General features: G+C 44.5%; 1 long non-coding RNA gene across 1 annotated transcript; it reads left to right on the top strand.

The window, feature by feature from the left end:
* The first annotated feature begins 2,495 nt into the window (after positions 1-2,495).
* Positions 2,496-7,935, top strand: LOC142817894 (uncharacterized). Its single transcript, XR_012895410.1, has 2 exons — positions 2,496-5,077; positions 5,628-7,935. It is a non-coding gene; the product is annotated as an uncharacterized LOC142817894 (long non-coding RNA).
* Positions 7,936-20,026: the final 12,091 nt, after the last annotated feature.

Genomic DNA, 20,026 nt, shown 5'->3' with positions numbered 1-20,026 from the left:
CCAGCAAATAATCTGAAACATGCTTAACAGGAAATGGTTGAATGTAGAGATCAAGTCTACTGATCTGAACCAGAATGTTTTCTTTGATATATGTAGTGGATTTTCAGGTGGCACATATTTTATTAGAAGTTCAACCAGTCATGCTCATAAATGTTACATTTCTTAGTGTCATGCTCCTTTGTTGGGTTCCTAATTAAGATGGCTAAACTCGAGAACAAAACACAAGGGAGAAAAAACAAATTTAGCTTTGTTTTCTAAAGTCGCATGCAATATTTTCCAGCACAAACACTGTTTACACTGCAAAAACTTTGTGCCATTTTACCTCATCGACTCTTTGTGCAAATAATTTGTATGCATCCTGCGTGTTCTTTTGTACCATGTATGTCTGTCTCATTTGACCCGCTAATGATTTCACCTCAAAAATACGATGTCTTGTTGTGAACAAAACATGATCCGTGCTGGATAAAAAACAGGTAACAGCAACGTACTATGCCTCATTTACGAAGTGATTCCTCTAAAATGTGGGAACGACTCACCCTCATGCTTAAACATGAGCGCAAGGTGAACCGATACACGTATTTTAAAAATTTCAAGAACAAGTGAACTCTTATGTGGTGTCACGAGAACTCCTGTTAGATTATCATACAAGATCTATCATTAGAAGAATAGAGTGTCTCGTGTATTACAGGTAGCGCTTGCCAATGCAGGCAGTACAATTCAACTTGGTCTTTTGTCACTCACGTTCAAGCTCAGCGGAAATCTAAATTCGCCTTACCTTCTACGTTCCTCTTCTCTCGCATAAAGAGGGCGAGAGAAAATATGGTTGAGAGAAGGGCCGGAAGGTTAACCAGAAGAAAATATCCGGTTTGCTACCCTGCACTGGGGAAAATAAAATGGCCATGAATAGTAAGGAAAAAAAAAGGAGGGAAAGGGATGGTTAAAGAAAAGAAAATAGAAAACGCGCGCACACTTAATAATCAGGGCCCGGATTCACAAAACTCACTTACGAAAACATTTTTGCGCAAGAGAAATTTTCTTGCGTAAGTCGATTCACGAAACGAAAAAACGTCGTAAGAGGCCATAGTTCTCACATCGGCCGCTGCAAATAAAGCGCGCTGTGACTGCCCGGGAACATGTCAGCGATGGTGATGCAGTTGCTATATTTGCTTACGTCACCGAAAAGTGCTCGTAAGTGGATTCACGAAGCGAAATTGTGCGTAAAACAGCATGGCTGAGAGAAAATCCCAAGAGTGGTCCAGACCACTCTTAGGAACAATGTGGCTACTTAGAACCTGCTGCCACAGCGGTATACTTTGGTGCCTTCGCTGGTTTTGAGTTAATTCACGCCCATCAAGGGCTGCCTGATGACTGCTGGTGCGTTTTTATTTCTTTCGGCGCTTTGAGCTTCGCGTGTTGTTTCCCTTGTACGCAGTGGATGGTGTTGACAACCACCATCGTCCAATAAGTTCGAAGTCGCAGTAATTGAAGAATTTTATTGGGCGTCAATGGCATAAAACTACGCATGTAAAGATTTGTGGTTGGATGAAAACCAATGTGATACGTGAATGATCGGTGCATTCGAACGCGACATGAAACAGGATCAACCTTATTTGTTATGTTGTTGTGTTGCGCCCCATCTCATCCAATTAAAAGTGCGACTCGAGATCCTTGCCTCATTGGTGGAAATTACCACCAAAGAGGTTAATGGGAGCACATTCTTTGCACGCTATTGGAAATAAAAACGAGAGGAAGTTTTCAGTGAGTGGTTCCTAAAGTTTGTGCTCTAGTGGACTTTCATTGGCTCTAACTGTCCAATGGTTGCGATCTCTGAAATACAGCTGTCGATACACTTTGGGACGATCTGGAACAAAGCGTACTTTGTAAACCAAAGCGTATTAGGGGTGCGCATGATTACGCATGGAACTACAAACAAATCATGCATCTTCACCTTCACTGTTCAGACACCGATATGGACCGGGATACCATGGCAAGCAATCGGAATGAAATGACCCTAGTAACTTTGTATGACACCAAAAATATGCCAACTTTCACGATTCTAGAGCAAACCTTGGCTGAATTCATCCCTGCGTCAATTACCAGCCATTTAACTTGGCGCACGAACATCATTCAAAAGTAGAGCGAGCCACTGACATGTATTTTGTGCGACGTAGCGACCACTTGACCTGAGAATAATAGCGTTGCGAAGGCGAATCCCCTGTCGCATGCTCTGATCGAAGCAGACGACAAACGCGAGCAGACGACGGCTTGGCCGACAGGCACAGCTTGTGATTGGTTGTGAAGCAATACCCTCTACATCAGCTCACTCCGTGACGTTGCCAAAACACTTCTTTCATCTGGCACGGCTGTCCTGTTCGTCATATCACCCCCCTCGCACATAAGAGAAATTTTTTTCACGCCGTGAAAATAGTGCAAGTACTTTCTAAGAGCTCTCTTATTATCTTATGTGCTGCGCAGTTGTCGAAAACAGCATGGCGTCGTAAACAGCATATCGGTCGGTGCGACTTTCAGCAAACGCTTCTCGCACGAGTTACTTCAGCGTTTGACCGGATGTGTTGTGATTACAGCAGCTCTTTCGGTGCGTGTAAGCAGTGCGGAAAGCTGTGGCAGTGCAATGGTGTACGGTGAAGCGCAGCGAAGCCTGTGCGTCGGTGTGGTTATCAAGCGGGGATCGGCGTCGATGTATCGACGGCAACTAGCACTCGAGAAGCCTGCAATGTGTGTTTGTGTGCCGGTAACAGTTCGTTTGCTTGACTTTCCAGTGTCTCTGTTGGGTGCTGTGCGACATTTCGGATTGACAGCGTTTTGACACGTTACTTGAGTGACCCCAAGTACGTACGGAAACGTATGAACTACGCGCTCGGTTCTTGCTTCGCCACTAGTTAGCCCGCACGCTTCTATTTACTTGAGAGCAATGTACTGTTCGGGAGTGAAACGATGTTCGTTGTGAACAGTGGTGCTGTGTTGACGTTCCAAGACTTGTGAACAAGCTGTGCTCGTGTGACCGAAACTTGAAAGACAGCGTTGATAACTATTTTGCCCTGCGAAGTCGTGGTGGGGCAGCTTGGCGCTTTTGTTTGTTAAGTCGTCACTTCTCCTTTTTGTGATAACCATAGTCCTAGCGCTGTGATGTGATCAACCAAAACTGCGAGATGCTACATTCTGTTGTGGATCGTGTTACTTTGGAAGCGCTCCTAGACTGTTCTTCGGTAACAAATTGAGAGTTCTATGTGGCAGCGAGAGCCCGTGAACGTCAAGCTTCCCTCCAGCCCCCCAAAAAAGCAAAGATTTCACCGGTGCCTTGCTTTGGATGAAGTTGTAGGCCAATATCGCCTAACTACAGGTTTCCGAGTTCGTCTGGCCATCGTTTTGCACGGCACTAGAGCCTTGACAACAGCCGGTCATGGCCAGTTCTTACACTTTATCAATGGACGTGCACGCCTGGCCAGCCCTTCATTGCTGTCATTGGCAGCTTCCAGTCTGCAGATGCCCTTTGCCTGTTCGCCGTACTTGGTTCCTTATGACACCGACGGCCACTAAATGCTGCCATCGGTGAGTTCACCTTGCAGAACTAAATTTCGCTGGTACTATAATTCACGCAGTTCTATAACGTGTGCAAGTTTTTAAGCCCATCAGATGTAATGTTTCTCTATGGTAAGTTGAAGCATGAAATATTTACTACTACTGTTATATACATACATATATTATGGAGCAAATACATAAAAAGTTTTTTGTGATTTGATACAAGTGAGCTCTTGTTTGATTATGAGGTTGGGCCTGTCGATTGACCACGTTTGACAGTTGGAAAGTTAATGTGAATTTATTTTTCAGGAGCCAGGTTGCAGTTAAAAATTTATGTTATTTTGGAAAATTAGTTCTATAGATGATTACCACTGTGGTAGTACTATACTTCAGTAGGACGTATATATTGCGGTACGTAAATTTTACATGAGGCTTCAGTTTATTTCAAAGTGTATATAGCAGACTTTGGTCACTTTAACGAAGTGATAGCTTCCTCAAATAAGTATTAGAAGTGAGTGCTTTTAATGATTGTTTTTAAATATCTCGTTTTTGGCTCTTCACAGATCGCAGAGATTGGTTTGTTAAGGTCCTGTGATGCATCGGTTGCACATTCTGGCACACCAATCCTCATCATTACTTGGAGCACCTGTACAAAAATAGGAAGGACACGTTCTCCCTAACTGTGCAAGCCTATGTCACTGCTCGGACTGTTATCATTCAGCGGATGTGGCGTGGAAGCATGCACGGCAGCCTCATCTGGAAGGACTGCAATCTGCTTGGGAGCTTCGAGGGCACAAAACTGCCTAACGGCTGGCTGCAAGGATAGTTTTTCTTTAATACAAACGATTACGTGAACACCACTTACTGTGCACAAATTGAAAACCCAAACATGGTTGCTTTCAGTGGATACCTGTAATATTCTTACACATAATTCTTATTCAACATTTATAGGACTAAATTGCAAGATAATTAAGAATGTTGAAAGCTGAAAGCCTGCAGCTTATGAATGAAACTCCAATAATCTGAGACTCAAAAGCTTGTGCTTTGAAACGAGCACAAATACTTTGATTCCTTATTGAGCTCTCCAGCTTGTGACTCCCTCTGTGGATCAAGTGCTCTGGAAGGAAATGGCAAGTGGGTGAAAATTGCCTGGCTGTTCACAACTTGTAAGGAGAAAGACCTATTGAAGAAGCCTCAGATGACATAAGGCCAGTAACTGCATCTTTTACCTAATGTAGCTTTTTCTCTCTCAGTGCTGTTGCTTGTGTTTCAGCCGAACATGTTCACCACGATTGCACAGTGATATATATTTTTTTACAAATTGTACCTGACCTAAGTATGCATTGTTGATCTCTAAAGGTGACGTTCAGTGTGTTTCAAAGCCATGGCTTCTCATTTCTCTGACTGTGGCTAGCCTATTTCAGCAGCAGAGCGATGCAGCTAGCACACATGCAATCCAAGTCATGGAGCGCTCCTTTGGTGTTCTGTGCAGGACGCAGCATATTCATCCGGCAAGACACTGGTATCAACAATAATGGTTAGTGTTGGTGGCACCTGTAGGAGCCCGTTCTGTTTGTTGCGTATGATTATTTCCCCTGATGAAGTGCATTTTTGAAAGGTTTTCTTCTTTTAGAATAATAGATGTCAGCAACCAGCACACTCATAATCCACAAGTTCTTTGTGTCTTCTAGACTGCCCATTTGCTGCTATATGCGGTATGGTGAGCTGGCTATGTTAGACAGCCTTAAAGTTATCAACATTGGCTGTTGTGTTGTAATGCAGTCTAACTTGTGTTTCTTAGTGAACTTATTTGTGGTCTACTTCTCGCACCTAGTGTAAAGTCGAAATAAAAGAAACTCTATTGGCTTTTTATGCCTGTCAGAAGTTTCATGCCTTCATCTATAACATTGTGGTTTTGCTCTTGTATCATATTAAATATATTTTCAGCCTTCACTGTTTGTGTGTGTGTGTGTTGAGGCTTGTCATTGGCTTCTGAAAATACAATATCTGTAAATATGAGCACATAATTGACAACTATACACTCTTGCATGTAGCATTGTTGTAACAATGATCTGTATTTTTCTAAGTTCCAGCAGTAACAAGGGGTTCGGTGCTCCACGGTCATGGAGAGTGTATCAAGAACAGAGCAGAGAAGACCAACAAGTATAAAGGGACTGCCAGTGACTGTTCTCCTGCTCAAAGTTTACAACAGCAGAAAGAGCACATTGTGATGTCAGGAGCAGCTGCTGCTTAACTTCTTAGCAGTGCATTATTCAGCAGTTCCTTTGCTTGCATTCGAAATTATTTAAATTTTGCATGGAAGATACCAAACTATGACACTAATTTAAAGGCTGCTGTAGTGTTAGAGGGCAAATATTTTTGAGCTGAAGTTTTTAACATGTGTGTTAAGTGCCTGCGTGCCTCTACATTTGCATGCCAGAAATCACAGCATCCATGGTCGCCTATGGTAACTGTGTTTGCATTCTTTGTAGTACAAGAAGTAAAGCCATGGATGCAGTAATCATGTACTTAGTCGATGTAATCCTTCAGTGTACACTCATTTGTATAGCACCAATGATGCCATGAGTGTATAAGCTCTGGGAAGTGAATCTATGTGGATTATTTTATTTGGAAGGAAGAGGATCATCACTACTCCTAGTATATCTCAACAGTAGATTTTAGTGCTTGGGTATTATCCCACTGCCTGTCCGTCCTTCAACAGTCTACTTATCTACTGTGTAAGTGTAACTTTTTAAATGTATACTTTGCTCGGAAAGGTTTGTTCATAATGTAATGCAAGTGACTTATCATCTATGCAGCTCTACTCAGACTAGAAATAAAAGTATTTATTTTTATATGTAGCTATAGCATGCATTCACTTGTGTTTTTCTAGGTGCCTGTACACTTGTTTAGCCCTACAAAAGTGCTGGTATACTCTAATATTGAATCTGGCATCTTAGAATAGTTTGTTAGTGGAAGTAAGATTGTGTTTACAACCAATATTACTATCCTCAGATGAACTGTGAAAACTCTGTGGAAATTTATTTACAGTTTTTGAACGTTGTGAAGGCAAATGTTATGTTCTTTTATTGTGGTCCCTGTTTCATGCAAATGACCCATAATTACTTGGCAGTGGCACAGTATTAGTTTTTATTTTACACATATGTACTGAGCAACATCGCAGTTGAGGCCAGCAGCAAGACATACATGCAGTGCACTGGAGCATCACCTCACATAGTGTACAGTCTTTGCTCACCAGTAAACTCAATATTTTTCAAGCAGACTAATAGGCAGCTGTATGGGAACTGTGTTGGTGTGCAAACTTTGAAGTCTTCTTGAGGAGTGTTTTTCATCATTTTTGTCCAAGTGAAGTAGCTACCCAAGGCCACAACTGGTGGGAATGTGGTGGTTTCCTCTCTCCAAAAGCACTCCTACCAGCTGCCTCAATGTTAGCATGGGGTGAATTCACGAACTGGAAAAATAATTGGTCTTTGTTTTCTTGGCCGAAAGAGTCACTTCCACCGTTGAGCCACCACGACGCGCCAGAATAGAAACTTTTAGCTAAATAAAGCTGATTCTACTTTTGAGAAGTGTTTTGGGGAAACGAAATGGCACCTATAGCTGTCAGTATAAACACTGTTTGCACCAAGAAGCTTAGTAGCTTATATTTGTATTATTCATGTATTGTCTAGAATTTACTCGCGTTGTGCCAACTTTCAGCCCAAGTGTCCTAACATGCTTTGTTAGTGGCTTGTGAATGAGCCAAGCTATGTAAATAGAGTGATATTGCAGACATGTACAAAATATTGATGCACAGCCCTTTTCTTTAGCATGACATTGTCAAGGGCTTTATTCTTGTGTTTTTTATAAAGAGTGCTTGTCACTGGGCATCAGCGGAAAATTATGCATCAAGCTTTTGCGAGATGGTTCGAGAAACACCGTGTTCAGACATAACAGTGCCGGTGGATTTCTCTCGTAAGTTACTTTCTGTAGTATATTCAAAATGAGTTTATTAGAATTGTTGTTTTATAGCCATTCATTTTATTATTTACACCTGAGTGTGTGTATTGTATGTATGTATGTATGGGTGTACATATGTATATGTGTGTGTGCGTATATGTATGTATGTATGTATGTATGTATGTATGTATGTATGTATGTATGTATGTATGTATGTATGTATGTATGTATGTATGTATGTATGTATGTATGTATGTATGTATGTATGTATGTATGTATGTATGTATGTATCTTTTAAATGAGAATCCGTTTATCATTGGTGAGTAAGTTTGGTAATGATATGGCTGAATTTGTTTCTAGTTATTTCTCTTTTGAGCCATTACATATTTCAATTTATTTTGTACTGCATAAAAATAAATGTAACCTTACACAGAATATGTGTTTTCGAAGAAGTTGTTTTATTTACCAACCTACAGTCATGGGCAAGAAATTGGGTAAAATGTAACGGACCTGCGAAGATTAGTTTAGAGCATAGCTACTCTACATGGCATATCGCGTACACATTGCGTTGGTTGAATATGTCGATTTCAACCTTTCAATTTTAATCAGAATAAGCAAGCTATCACCCGTGGTTGTATATGTGTGTGATATTTATGCATACTGTGATACCGGTTCGCAATTACAATTAAGGTCACAAACCTAGTCAAGCTGAATACACAAATTTTGTCCATGCACCTTTCATCTGCACTGGAACTGTTGTTATTAAAAATAAACTTCAGTTTAGAAATTTATTCTAGTAACCAAAAGCAGGGCATCTCTTTATCACACAAATCAAATTGTCATTGTTCTGTTCCATTCTTGACAATAGGGGACCCTCTCAGCAGAAATCGATTAACTGCTATAGTTCATTTTAAGCATTGACAGCGACATTACACTGAAGCGTGCAGCATGACAAATAGCGGGAGAGAAGACACAAACTAACCACTCTGTTCGCGTCAGCGCTAACTGTCCGTGCTCTTTGGTCTTGCTGCATGTGATGATGCCCACCAAATTAGCACGAAAGCGTGTCCCTACAAAGGCAGTCAACTTGGATGCAAGCAGTTAGCTCACTGCATGTGTAGATTTTCTTTAAAACACCATGAAGACTGGTTGCTGGTCGAATATCCAAACACGTGAAAAGTAATATACCAGGTATAATTTGGTATTTCAGCACTCGACACTTTTGCGATAAGAGAGAATGGAGGAAAAAATTATGAACCCTGAATTGTTTAATTTTTGAAGGAGCACAATACAGCGTTTTTGGGTCAAAAGGGGAGTGAAAGAAGTAAGTGCGAAAGCCTACTTCTCAAAAAATGAGTACCCGCCACCACGCATAATGTCAGGCCGGGCAACCTCTTGAAAAAAAAAGTTCTCAGTGATTCTGCGAATCGAACCAAGTACCTCGTAGATTGTAGTTGAGCGCTGTAACCGCTCTTCCACTGCAGCAGTGCTTGCATGCGCCCTATTGCTGATATATCGTCATTCCTTCGAATGAAGCCAAATGCAAAAACGTTCGGTGAAACTTTGTCAAAAATAGAAAAAATAGTTAGAATGCGTTTGCCCAAGGTTACTAGAAGATAGAAACCGCCACGTGTGACTGTATAACCGTGCGCTATTTATTCTTGTACATTACTGTCATGACGTTGGGATAGCCGGCTCTAACGTAGGCTACCTTCTCATAGTTTGCCAAATATAAATAAGAAAATAAAAATATATAACAGCCTGTGACAACGCTAATCAACTATTATGAGTTCACTGTCACTAGTGTCACTTTCACTAGATGAATGCTCAGTTTGCTTCCATTATCGTTATTTAGGAAAGTTTTGGCTCATTAACTCAACTCTCCTAATTAGCAATGATTCTCACATCTAAGGACAGTCACACTTCTTCTCGCTTTCTGAGTGGCTGTCACTCCCATATAACGCGTACTCCTCTTTTTTATGCTCTCCGAGCATCTGACGCTGCTTTGCGGAGACTTTCCCTGACGTCTGCTGGGCCAGAAAATTGCCTTTATTATCTATCAATTTCAAGCTTTCGCGAAGCCGAAACGAGAGTCTCTCTCTCTCTCTCTCTTCATCCTTTTCGCACGTGTGATAACGTCTCTTGACCTCAAGACTCGTATACACGTCCCTTGCTTTGTTTGCGCACTCAAACAACGCTGGACGAAATATTTGCACCGTGTTTTGTGAAAAGCATTAACATTGAGACACCTCCCGACGAGTCTCCCTCATTTTACGTAGACATATACCTAAGCGTAAGCGTATGCTCGTTCTCGCATTCCGGCTTTATAAAAATACCGCGGTGCATGGAACCAGCGAAATTGCGCTCACAATTTCATTTGATTACTGCTGTTATCTATTTGAGCACAATTCGTCTGCAGGCACCAAAGTCGCTCATGTGTCTTGTAATAAGAATATTGTAACAAAGGCTACCTTTGACTATAGGCACAAAACATCCTTACGTTCACCACTATACCGTGCTAGATTGCACGGAATTAGTTAAGTAGCAGCGCAGCTTCAATGAAATGTAAGGTAAGTGGTCGCTTTAAATAAGGGAAGACATTCAAGGCACATTTTCAAACATTGCATGCATCGATTTATGTGTGGTTTCATTTATGTGGTGCACCTGGAGTGTTGTTTACTTGTACTTGGCGAGATAGTGCATGGATTGCTCGGTGGCTTAAGGCCATCAAGCAATTATTTTTTTTTAGCTACAGTCGTTGATTAAAGGCGAGTGCTTGGCTTTGCACCGTCCACCAAAACGTCTATTACAACGTACGCGGCATCCCGTAAGCGCTGTAGCAGACGCTCGCGGAACTGAAAGTTAGATGCAGCAAATCATTGGCTATCATCGTATACTCTCGATGCTAGACGCTTTGCGTGCTACCTTGATATTACCGGCACACACTTCTTTCTTTCCTTGTCGTTTCATCGGCTATCGTCGGTCCTCCTTGCCCTCTTAAGTGCCGAATAAGTTAAATTCATACCCGCGCTATAGTAATCCCTCCAGATAAGAGAATTTTTGGCTAAGAAAATGCGTAGTCAAAGAGAAAGCTTTGTGAATTCGGGCCCAGAGAGTCACAGTCGTTTTGAAAGTCCGGTTGACCGCAGAAACATGAGCAGCGCCTTCGTCACTGAAAGGTCGAACGTTCCGGCACTCAAAAAATGACTGCTCTGAAAGCGGCTGGTCATCGAGCCGTGCTAACATTGCCGAAAGCTTTTGCCTTCAAGGGCTATAATCACGACAGTCCCAAAGGACGTGGGAAATGGTTTTCTCACTGCCACAGTGGTCACATGTAGCACTTTTAGTCATCTCTACCCGGTAAGCAAAACTTTTCGTGAATGACCTCTCTTGCGTACATTGCAAAGATGAGTTTAGTAAAAAAATGTGAGCTGAAGTTGTTATAATAAAGAAAGAAAGGAAATGTAATCCACACCAGTGAATCAAACTCGAGTGTTGGAGCCCAAATCTTACCTCACTCTTATTTTTGTGGCTTTAACTTTGGAACCGCTACAAGCTGAAAGCCTGAGCTTGGATGCGAATGAAATACAACCGGAGTTCGAGCAGCCAGCGTATTTTTTTTTATAAAGTGTATGCGTTCTTTTTTACCCTTTAAATTCGTCTACTCTATTGCTTCTTGGTGACTTCAAATGTTGAGTAGTTCGGCTGCTGTTGACTGATAGCCTGCGCGCATTTTTCATTCCTGAAAGTTAGTGCTGTCTGGTTGAGAGAAAAACCAGCAACCATTAACATAAATAGGTGATCAATCGTGAAAAAAAAACTATTGAAAAATGAAGATGTGTTTCTGTTGCGATCCCAGATTAAAAAAAGATAAAAGGAAGAAATGTCAGCCACCCTACAGCGCGAACTTTGAATTTTGCCTTCCTGTTTACGTTTCGCCTTGGGCAACGCAGTGTATAAAGTGCAACATATGAATACACGCTGCAGTGCATTTTTGCAGTCAACCTGCCGCCCATTCTTCAGGTTTATATTTCGGCGACGACGCGACCTTTTCCTGCAAGTTTAAGTTGTCTTGATGTAGCGTATACGCCCCGTCAGAGTGGTGTAGTTGCTAAAGTACTCGGCTGCTGACCCGCGGGTTGCGGGATCGAATCCCGGCGGCGGCAGCTGCATTTTCGACTGAGGTGAAAACGCCGTAGTTCCGTGTGATCAGATTTGGGTGGACGTTCATGGAACCCCAGGTGGTCAAAATTTCCGTAGCCCTCCACTACGGCGTCTCTCATAACCCTATGGTGGTTTAGGGTATGTTAAACCCCGCATATAAATCAAATCATTGTTGTAGCCAATACGACATATCGGAGCTGTATAGTATTTTACAGTGCGCAACGATATGCATTACAACTATCCAAAATAAGCCGCGGGTAAGACGCGGGTAAGACGCATGACGTAGTTGCCACAGCAGAAGTCAGCTACACGTTATACAAGATTGGTACTTTGGTTTACAAATTTTAGTAACTTCCCATACGTTCGCCGTACATTGTTTGGACCCCCGTGGTCTTACTTGGTGCAGTATATGTGATACGTAAGCTCGATGTCTACACCTATTAAACGCCGTACCAGCTTATCTGCTCACTGTGCATCTATAATGTGCGCTGTAGTGAAACACGTGGAACATGTTCAAAGGTCTGGTATGCCTTGATTAAAATTTAAAAGACGCAGCATTCGTTAGAGAATTAAGGATGACTTTAGTCAGGCTCTAACAAACAAATCATTGCAAACCACATTTCAGAGCTCCGATGGAGACTCCCACGTTCACGCGCAAGAAGAATTTCCACGCCACTCTAACATCTTGGCTTCACATAAAAAAAACTGCGTGACCCAGAAAAGTGCAGCAGTAAGCCTCGCACTATGCCCCTTCATATATCTTCAAGAACGACAAGGCAGCCCTGTTTGCTCCCCAACACATCTGAGTTATGCGGGCCACATAGGCCAAGGACTACTGCGTTGCTTACATATTCCCTCGAGGAATTCTGCAAGGCACTCATACTTCACCAAACATCTTTCAGCCTTTCGGCACGCAGACGCATTAGGAGGCCTGGATCTTCTCTCATTCTTCCGAAGTTCATACGTAAAATATTTATATTTATTTTTATAGCACGCAGGGTACCGTAACATCATCCCTTGTTTTTTGGAGCCTGCGAACGTCATTGTGAGAGAACCTGGCACACATGCACAAAACATGACCTAGCAGCTTTGCTCTTTTCTTTGGGGGCGAAGCTCCTTAAAGCGGCACCTCTTCGTCCCTCGAATCAGTACGTAACATGTCTTACGCTTTCACCAGCAAGGTGGTGCCAGAGAAAGATTTCTCCTGTGCGTTGTTGAACAATACAAACTCACAGCGTGTGCATTAACTAAAAGCCAAATTCTCCTGTCTCTCATTTCGAATTAGCAACCATTGGCATGTACATTGAGCACTACCTGACAAGAAAGGGTTGCTACGTTATACTCGCTTGGCGTAACCTCTTTGGTTTTAGAAAGGTTTAGCGAGCGTTGGGCCGCAGTGCCATGAATACAGTGAACTAGTATATACCATCAACTCGAGGTGGTTAAAAATGGGAAGTAGGCACGAAGCGCAAGCCGTAAGAAAGTGTGCGTGTGCCATCTCTCGTTTAGTCCTTGGAAGGTCCGCTGGATAGCGGAGCTTCTATATGCGGAATATATGATGAAAAGATCCGAGATGGTGGCACTTAATTGGAGAGTTGACTAGATGGACGAATGGACACACATACACATGCATGGACGGATGCACGGATGGCTGCGCGGACGGATGCACGCATAGAAGGACGCAAAGTCGGATGCATGGACGAACGCAGGGATAGACGCACGAATGGACGTGTGGACGCACGAGCAGACGCACGCTGTTACGAAGGCGCCACGCGAACACGGTCCCGAAGGCGCCACTGCTCCGAACTCCGCCGCCAAGATCACCGGCCACCTAATAGCGTGTGTTACTCAGCTCGCGACTGCTTTTGCGCCGAGCTGACAGACCAGCCGACGAGACGAGGGTGAGTTAACGCAAGGTTTATGTACACCATAGAAATAGAGGCACTACGAATTCGGCGCTGGGACCGACCGCTTAGGGACTCGAAGAGCCGAGATGTCTACCCTCGCACGCATGCGTTGGCTTCTCGCTGCCGCATAGGTCAACTGCTGGCGACGCGCCGCTTGGCTTTTTTTATAGGCACTGGGTGGCTCTTTTGAATCAACAATGTCCAACCAGAAGCGCCGCTGGCCGTGATGTCAGAACCGTGCAATGGGGACCCGCCGCTGCGCATGGTTGCACCCAAGGACGAGGAATGTTTCCAAGCATTGCGTAAGACTCGCCAGACTGGAAGGCGCCAATTGCTTCATCGGGCTGGTGGGCTAAGGGAGCTCGCTGTGCGTTGCATGACAGAACGAAGCCGCCGCTTGATGACGTTGTTGAGTTGATCGCGTCAGGCGGGCTCAATCACTGGCATTGATACAGATTGCCTTTGCAGAGGCATTGACGTTCGGTGTGGACTCGCAGGCGTAACGGCATCCCCACCGCCAGACAATGCGCCGGAAAGACGAGTTGCTTCTACGTGGCTTGGATGTCGGCCGCGCTCGTTCGCCAGGTCTCTCCAGGTTTTCCTCCAGGGCCACGGGGAGAATGTAGCTCTAGGCTCAGTTCCGTGAACATATCAATTCCTTGAGGACGGATTTCAGCTCCACTGGCCACAACTTGTCGGCCAGCTTCAATCGTCCCTTCTGGCGATTTTCGATCTGAGTACTTGTCGATAGTTTCACAACTTGTCAAGGACGGTTCGACAACAAACAGCACACGACACAAGCAAGTGCCCTCGGTCACCTGACAGAACACCAGACAAAGTATAGTACAACATGTACCTCGCTACGTGTCTATGAGAATTTTGTTCCCTCTCCATCAAGAGGCACATGTGGGACACAAGACTCTTAAAGCGAGAACTCAAATTTATACACGTACAACAACGTAAGAAATAGAATGCAACATAAACTTGGCCCCTTGAGATCACTCTGGACGAAAGCCCTCAGCCAAGGCCGTGATGAGGACAATTTTGTCCCGAATCGCCAGCGAGAAACCGAAAGGTAAAAAAGGTACTAACTGAAACGTACGGCTCTGCGTCTGCATTAGCGTTTACCTTTCCTTTTTTTTGTAGCGAACGTCAAAATTTTGCTGTTGCCGTATCATGCTCCACCTCAGTAACCAGCCACTTCAAGGCGACGATACCTATGCGGTACCAAGAGCTGCTCATAATTGCGACGTTGCACATCTTTGTAACTACAATATGGGAGCCCTGATTTCTCATAAAAAGAAACATTCTCTTTTTTGTTTCCCAACTTTACGCTTTCCATTAGCGCTTTAATCGAGAGGTCCTCACGTTGCTCTCGAATGAGCATTTCTCGATCAACTCTCGACCGCTCACTCCAACTTTCCGCTACACGCGAGAGCGTTGCACCCCTCTCGCTCTGACTAAGTGGCGCCATGTCGTCTCCTCCGCCTACAGACACCGCGCCAGTCACTTGGGTGACAGGCCGCTCGAGTCACTGCTCAACTGACTCTCACGGAGAATTTCCTGTCTGAGGTTCTGTCGACTCGCCGTCAAGGTCACACAGATCAGCAGCATTTGGAGGAAGTATTTCACCACATTGAACAAAGTAAAGTGCCTGCGAAAGCTTCCGCGCCTGCGATCGCGTGAGGGCCATGTACGCTAAGTTCGAGAAGAACGACTTACCCTGCTCTTTGAGAAGCTGCTATGAGTTTTAAAAAATAGATAAGGAAAACGATCGGGAAGCGCGGCAGACACAGCCGCTTCGATGCGAAGCTTACCGAATGGGCCCTCAACGACAACCGTAGGGATTGGTAAGCAAGCACTCTGCTCCTCGGCGACTTGTCTGATCCACGCGCATTCTCCTGTAAAGTCATCCGGAGACACCAACGAACGATGGACAGCGTCCATGGTTGTCACTGAGTCTCGAAGGGCTCGACACGTTTTCCCATTCACAACAATTTCTTGGAGATATGGCTCTAACAACCGCATGTTCTTTCCGATTCTCGGATTGTTGCGAAGCTAACTTTTGCTTACAGTTTATCGCGATGTGCCCTTCCTTTTTGCAGTTGTAGCAGATTATCGGCTTCCGTGATTCAAACGCCCGTGTGGTATCAGTGCATTGTTTAGGAACCTCACTCAGTTTCTCCGCTTCCGTTTGCCATTCCCCTACAGTGTCCTTCGTAAGAGACGGGTCCTTCTTGAAATTACGGCGCGGAGCGGGTTTCTGTTGATCAGGTTTCTTTGAAAAGCCCTCTTTCCTTTCATTACTTTCAACGCGCACTGCCCTGCTATGCAACTTTCGGCGAGTATAATACTCCTCAGCTAAATCTGCTGCCTTGTTTAGCTGTATTTCACCAAGTTTGTCCTGCCGTCAGAGCTTGACGTCCTTCTCAACGTAGTGTTAGAATTGCTCCAATGCAATGCATTCTACCACTTTATTGTGATCGTCATAGACACCTTCACCCTTAAGCCATTCAATTAAATCAGCTTTAGGACGAAACGCGAAGTCGACCGGAACCTTTGCCGGAAAGCATCGGGTGACAACTTATAACGTCTCAAGAACACTTTCTTAACCTCGTCATAGCTCTCGAACGCTTCCCTCAACAAGCACGTTATCATGTCGGACACTTCGCCGGGAAGAAGAGCTAACAGGTTCTACGCCCAAAGAGACCGCTCCAAATCAGTTCGCTCACAGACGTGTTCAAACTTGACGAGATACTTTGCCATGTGCTCGCCTACTACGAACGGTGGCAGTTGGTCCCGAATTCTATAACCGCTGACCTGAACTGTTGCCGAAGCTACGCTAGGCGCCTGCGAACACTGTAGGATTGCCAATTCTATTCGTTTTAACTCGAGGCGCTCCTGTCTCTCGGCCTCCTGACTCTCGTGACGTTCGCGCCTTTCAGCTACTTCGTGATCGCGAACTTCTACTTCTCGCCTTTCAGCCTCCTCGCGGCTTGCCTTGATATCCGCCCAGGCCTCATCGACTTCCTCAGCCGACACTTCTTCATCCTTCATGATCTCAAGGATCGCTTGATTTCGTGTTGCACGACCCAAAGTAAGGCCAAGTTCCTCACAAATTTCGATGAGTTCCTTCTCTTTAATGTTCTCCATCGTTCACACTAGACCCTTGCTGCTTGCCTCTGTTAAGAATCTACTTGTCGTACCCATTATAAGTCGACTAGCAAGACGCGCAAGCAATTTTTAACACTGCCGTGTTTACACCCTCTGCATTAACTTTGGTTTGAAAGCGCTCCGACGTGGCATGAAACGATCAAAGCTCACTCTAATGCTTCACACAGCCCTTCTCTAAACTGCTATAACCTGTGCTTGAGTAGTGTGAACTGAGGGGAAAACATCAGGCACTCATAGCATCAATGTCGCCGACGCCGGCCAATCCCACTGCTGCCATCCACTGTTACTAAGGCGCGACGCCAACAAGGTCCCGAAGGCGCCACTGCTCTGAATTCCCCACAAGGTCACCAGCCGCTTGGTAGCGTGTTACTAAGTTCGCGACTGCTTCTGCGCAGAGATGACAAACCAGCGGATGAGACGACGGTGAGTTAAAGCAAGGTTTTTGTACAACATAGAAATAGAGGCATTGCGAATTCGGCACTGGGGCCGACAGCTTATGGACTCGAAGAGCCGAGATGTCTACTCTCGCACGCATCCGTCGGCTTCTCGCTGCCGCATAGGTCAACAACTGGCGACGCGACGCTTGGCTTTTTTTATAGGCACCGGGTGGCTTTTTTGTATCAGCAACGTCTAACCAGAAGCGCTGCTGGCCATGATATGATGTCAGAACCCTCCAAGGGGGACCCGCCGCTGCCCGTGGTTGCACCCAAGGACGAGGGTTGTTGCTACGCATTGCGTAAGACTCGCCATACTAGAAGGCGCCTAATGCGTCATCGGGCTGGTGGGCTGAGAGAGCTCGCTGTGGGTAGCATGACAGACCGGCGCCGCCGCTTGATGACGTCGTTGAGTTGATCGCGTCAGGCGCGCTTGATCGCTGGCCTTGACACAGATTGCTTTTGCAGATGCATTGACGTTTGGTGTGAACTCCCAGGCGTAACAATGCACGGACGTGTGGATGGACGCACGGGGATGGTCACACAGACAGCCGCATAGATGGACGGAAGCAAGAACGAATGTATGGATGGATGCTTCGCCCCACTCTCCATTATTTACCCCGTGGATACGCTGCCATTGTTTTTCGTTAGGTTTCTGAACACTGAAAGGGAGACTTGCGCTGATAGTAGCGCTCTTCGTGTTTACCACTAAGTCATCGTCAGCGTATACACCTGTGGTCGAGTTTTCTTTAGCGGTGAGCTGGAACTCGCTCTATATACGCACTAAGTCGGCACACAGCTCACAAAGATGATAAAGCTGTTCATCTTTATCGTCATCATCATCACCATTATTTATGTTATTATTATTATTATTATTATTATTATTTGTACACATAAAACATGAAGAAAAGTGAATATAGGGTTAGCACCGGCTCAAAACTGCCCCCGATAGGGGCACTAGCCCCCTGCTTGAAGCAAGGATGTACAATGCAGGCCGCACGTTATCTGCAGCGAGGCAGATCAGTCAGCTGCGAATGAAGGATGGGATTTCGACACCTTGGGGTACGAATGCGAAGGGTAAGCGTATGGATGAATTATGCATGCACTTTGCCAAATAGGGATCGGAGTGCGGAATTAACCTGAACGTGTCATCTTTAACTTGGGTTGTCTACCACTGAGGCGCGTGTGGACGAATGCGTATAGACGTGTTCGGAACAAGCCTCACTGATGTCATATAGTTATAGACAGAACATAACAGCAGCGAACGCAACACTTATGCAACTGTATGAAGATGACTACGGAATGCTCCAGTGCCAATAGCGACAGAATCAGGGAAGCAAGGGTGTTAAATTTGGTTATAAACACGCCTGAAAAATTTGCACATTGCGTTAGTATTTAGTTGAAGATTAGGGCATGCGTAAATGAGCATGCGTGATTGGGATACAAGAAACCCCAGCCTATTTCGTTGCGATGTAGATACTCTCACTTTATAATGATATTGGCAAATACTTATTGTACAAACCAAATCTTCACAAATTCAAATATATTGTTAGTTTGGCAAAAGAACAGATGGAACAGCGTACAAAGATTTTGTAAAAGCTCTAGAAACAGGCAGAGTTAACCTTGTAGCAAGGTTGGAGCATCCAGAAAAGTATTTCGAAGCAGGCTTAGATCAGCCAGAGCAAATGTTTCTAGGAAATTTGTGGCAGTCCCAAATTACGTTCAGTTCCTATGTACCCTCACTTCGCAGCACTTGGTAAGCAACGTATGTCTAATGCTTCACTAAGCAAACGCTAAGCTAATTGTGCAGTAAGTGTGTTCAGCTGTTACAGTCGGCTCATGCTGTTATTTTTCGTCCTGTTTTATGTAGTCTCCCAAATATTGCACTCGTGATAGCACACTACCTGGGGAAGTGAAATTTTATTCACTATATCAGGCGGTTTCGAAGTACAGTATTCTACACAGAACCCACAACACAGTTCTTGTGCTATATTTCGATGTTTGTCATATGTGGAGGTGACCTCCCGGCTCTAGTGTACTCGCCGTGAGGTCACCTTTGAACAGACAAAGCTGCGCACATTTGTAGGGCGACAAGTTCAGCAAAATCTGGAAGCCACTTCGTTGTATACTTTTTATCGAACACCAGTGAATGCGAAGCTAAACATAGCTTTGAGTTCGCCAGCCGAACAGTGGCAAGAATCAAAGAACACAACCCGTTACATACTAGTTACGCAGACAACGCCAGCAGTGCGTGCTGAAGTGCATTACTTTTTAGACCAATCTCCTCATGAGCAACGATAAGAACAATGATAAGTGAAACTGCGTAATAAACTCGCTCTAACAGTGTACTGAAATAAAAAGCGTAATATAAGTGCCCAACATGCTTTGTTGAACACACGTAACGATAAGCCGTGCGTTCCAACGTCTCTAGCCAATCACAACCATGAAGAAACCGAAAGCAGCCCTGCAATGGTGGTTCAGTGGCTAAGGTACTCGGCTGCTGACCCGCAGGTCACGTGAACGAATGCCCGCTGCTGCGGTTGCATTTTTGATGGAGGCGAAAATGCTGTAGGCACGTGTACTGAGATTTGGGTGCACGTTGAAAAATCCCTTGTGGTCGAAATTTCCGGAGCCCTTCACTACTACGTCTCTCATATTCATATGGTGGTTTTGGGAAGTTAAACGCCACATATCTATCATTCAAAAAACCTAGAGCATTGCCAGTTTGATGAAACCAGAGACATGATGTTTCAGTCATGTTTTCATCATGGTACTCAATCGCTATCGCATGTTGTAGGCTAAATTTGAGTTTTAGGGTCCATTAGGTCCTGGATAAACGAGTTTGGC

This window comes from Rhipicephalus microplus, chromosome 5, assembly GCF_043290135.1.
Source record: "Rhipicephalus microplus isolate Deutch F79 chromosome 5, USDA_Rmic, whole genome shotgun sequence".
Lineage (NCBI taxonomy): Eukaryota > Metazoa > Arthropoda > Arachnida > Ixodida > Ixodidae > Rhipicephalus > Rhipicephalus microplus.
Note: the sequence above shows the minus strand (reverse complement) of the source record. Positions and strands in the feature narration are given on the sequence as shown.